The sequence below is a fragment of the Bos indicus genome, chromosome 16 (assembly GCF_029378745.1).
Source record: "Bos indicus isolate NIAB-ARS_2022 breed Sahiwal x Tharparkar chromosome 16, NIAB-ARS_B.indTharparkar_mat_pri_1.0, whole genome shotgun sequence".
Taxonomy (NCBI): Eukaryota; Metazoa; Chordata; class Mammalia; order Artiodactyla; family Bovidae; genus Bos; species Bos indicus.
The window spans coordinates 55,506,526-55,510,110 of record NC_091775.1 but is presented as its reverse complement, the minus strand read 5'-3'; positions in this window follow the sequence as shown (position 1 = coordinate 55,510,110).

The window sequence follows — 3,585 nt, the reverse complement described above, 5'->3', positions numbered from 1 at the left end:
GGGCATCTCCTGTGTGTGTGTGTGTGTGTGTGTGTGTGTTTTCTTAGTCAGTCAGTCATGTCTGACTCTATGCAACCCCATGGACTGTAGACAGCCAAGCTCCTCTGTCCATGGAATTCTCCCGGCAAGAACACTGGAGTGGGTTGCCATTTCCTTCTCCAGGGGATCTTTCTGACCTAAGGATCAAACCTTGGTCTCCTGCATTGCAGGCTGATTCTTTACTGTCTGAACCACCATGTAGGATCCCGCCCCCCGACCTCCGGGGCAGCTCTTACCTCCTTTAGTACTTCTGTGACTGTTCAGTGGGGTCAATACACACAAAGGGGAACAAACTCAGTATCCAGTGAACTATTGGAGTGATGAGGTCTTGGAGGGCTCTCACTGCTGGCACAGGCCATGACCTTGGGTGTGGGTTTCCTTTATGCTTCTACCAGTCAGAGCATAAGTCACAGTTTCTTGCCCTTGTGTGTGCTTCACTTCAAAGGCAAGGCCCTCATTTCTGCAAGATGTATTCCCCACTGCCAACAAGGTTGAAACTGGTTTCACCATTTCATGCCTCCCATGGGTGGATAGTATTCCTTATAGATATAATCGAATGGTGGCCAGACTTCCAAATTTCTTTTAGTAAAATGCTAGAAAAGCAAAAACATTTAACATGGATTTATTATTTCCATACTGCATTCCAGAATTATATCATTTGGGGTGGTTGGTCACATAAGAATTGGCTGATAATTCCCATTACAATTCCAGTCCCTCCCTATCAGAAAAAGTCAAGGACAGCTTTTCTGGTTATCAGAATGTTCAAAAGTATAACAAATACATGTTACGTATTTCATGTCACTCAGAGTCGGCTCTCCCTATCCTCAGTTAATCATCCTCAGATTCAACCAACTACATATAGACCAAATTCAATCACTGTTAAAAAAAAAATCCTCATTGAAGTGAGTCTGAGCAGTTCAACCACATGTTGTTCAAGATTCACCTGTTATATAGACAGGTGCAGAAAGGCTGATATGATTTACAGAGGCTTAACAGTACCACTGTCTGCTGTCTGTTGCCTAGAGAACTAGGAAAAAACTACGGTTTAATTCAGACCTTATCTTAAGTTTGAAAAGCAGTGGAAGTGATGGTCAAGGCAAAAGGCCTGAGAACAAAGGACCCACTTGTGTATGTCCTAGAGTTTCAAGGTTCAAGAGCCAGAAGCTCCAGTATTCATGGCCAAGGAGAGAGGGAGAGCAGTAGCCCTTGTTCCATCAGGCCCCCACAGGATAAGACGATGCCCTCCCACACTGGTGAGGGCTGATCTCTTGACTTACTCTGCTGATTCCAATGCTAATCTCCTCCAGGAATTCCCTTGCAGATTCCCCCAGAATGAATGATTGACCCGAGAACTGGGCATGTCATCTTACAGTGAAGTTGATACGTAAATTTAATCCTCACAGTGTGTCTAAACAAAATGCAACCAAATAATGTTTCCCTGCTAAGGATTCAGAGGCTACGATTGCTTATTCTGGGGCGGAACGGGATATGGGGCTGGGATTATAGCTTTAGGCAGAGCTTTGATTTCCCCCTACAATGAATATAATGATGCACACATTGTTTATGGGACTTTTAGTAAGATCCAGTGATATATTGCTTGTTGAGGGCTTGACCCTGAAGTTGTTGAGCAACAGCCCCTTATTATGTAAGAACTTCATAAGGTATTTTTTTTTAATCTTCTTCCTTACAGTGAACAGCATTACTCTTCATCCCTTGAACTTACCCTCTATTGCTGACAACAGTGAGGAAACCAAACCCCAGGGACTGAAACTGGCCTCACATATTTCATGCCATCACCAATGAATCAGGATTCACCCAAGTTGTTCCAGCAGCCAGTGCAGGGGGGCTGGGGGTGGGAGAGCATAGGAGAGACTGGATTCATCTTCAGTGATAAACATTCTGAGCCTCAGGTCTCCTAGGCCTCCTGCTGGTAGATCAGACCCAGAGGATAGAATTCAATTTTGTAATCAGGACAGTATACTTTAGAACTTTCATTCTGTCTTGCTATCCTAGAACTTTTCTTGTGGTCCAGGGGGTATGACTCCATGCTGCCAAAGCAGGGGGCACTGACTAGATCCCAAGTCCTGCAACTAAGTGTAAGCCACAACTAAAAGATCTTCACACTTCTCAGGTGGCACAGTGGCCAAGAATCCGCCTGCCAGTGCAGGAGACCCAGATGTGAGTTTGATTCCTGGGTTGGTTAAGACCTTGGAGAAGGAAATGGCAACCCATTCCAGTATTCTTACCTGGAAAATGCCATGGACAAAGGAGCCTGGTAGGCTACAGTTCATGGGGTGCAAAGAGTCGGACATGACTGAGCACAGACGCACACATACACAGGGTCACAAGATCCCAAGAGAGCACCTAAGACTAGGCACAGCCAAATAATTAAATAAATACATATTAAAAAAATTCTGTAAATGCCATTTGTGTATAAATACTTGCACAGAGATTTATATACATAATTTCTTTAAAGGTTATTGAGGTAATGTAGTATTTTTAAGAATGCATGTGGGTAATTTAAAAATGTTTTACTGCTTTGAAGCCAGAAAAAGACAAATGAGACTTTAAAACTGATTTTGATCATAAATGAACAAGATTTCCTTCTTTAAAAAATATGTATACCAATAAAATTTTGAGCCACAAGTCTTCCAAGTATATTTTTTAAATATATTACTATATTTTAGAGCAGTTTTAGGTTTACAATAATATTGAATAGAATGTACAGAAAGTTTTGTGAAATGAAAAGATCTCCTGCCATTTCAATAAAGAAGAAATGTTGCAGCCACCAATGATTTCTGGCCCTAATTTGAATGAGGGCTCCCAAACCTCCAATCCAGCAGATGTCGCCACTCCTCAGGGTGATTGCTGAGGAGCTAGAGGAATGGAAGAAGCAGCTATCTGCCTTTTTTGCCACCCCTTAAGGTGAAGGAACTCCGGGAGTTGGTGACTGACAGGGAGGCCTGGCATGCTGCCATTCATGGGGTCGCAAAGAGTCCGACAGGACTGAGCGACTGAACTGAACTGAACTGAAGGTGAAGCAGGAAACAGGATTTGGCCCCAGAGAGCTGAGGTGCTTATGGTGAGCCCAGAGGCTTCCATCTTCCCACAGTGCTAAATTCCTTAACTTTGAAGAGGAAAATTTAAAACTTAACACCCAGCTAGAAATAACCTCATGCCTATTCTGCTTCTGTAACTCAGCTTGTGCCTTGAAAAGACACTTAAGTTACATAGTTTCTGGCCCGCCCACCCACGCTGCAGGGGAATAGAAATTTACAACAACGCTAGGAGCTGAAATTTACCGCACTCCCTTTTGTTCTACTTTTGCAATTACCCAGCCCCTATAATCCTGCCTAACCCTTGTTTGTGTAAACGTCAGGCACCCCCCCAACCTCCCCCCTCCACCCGCTGTGTCCTAATGGCTGTTCCGGCTTGTGGGAAACCCCTGCTGCTGCTGCTGCTAAGTCTCTTAAGTCTTGTCCAACTCTGCGACCCCATAGACAGCAGCCCACCAGGCTCCCCCTGTCCCTGGGATTCTCCAGGCAA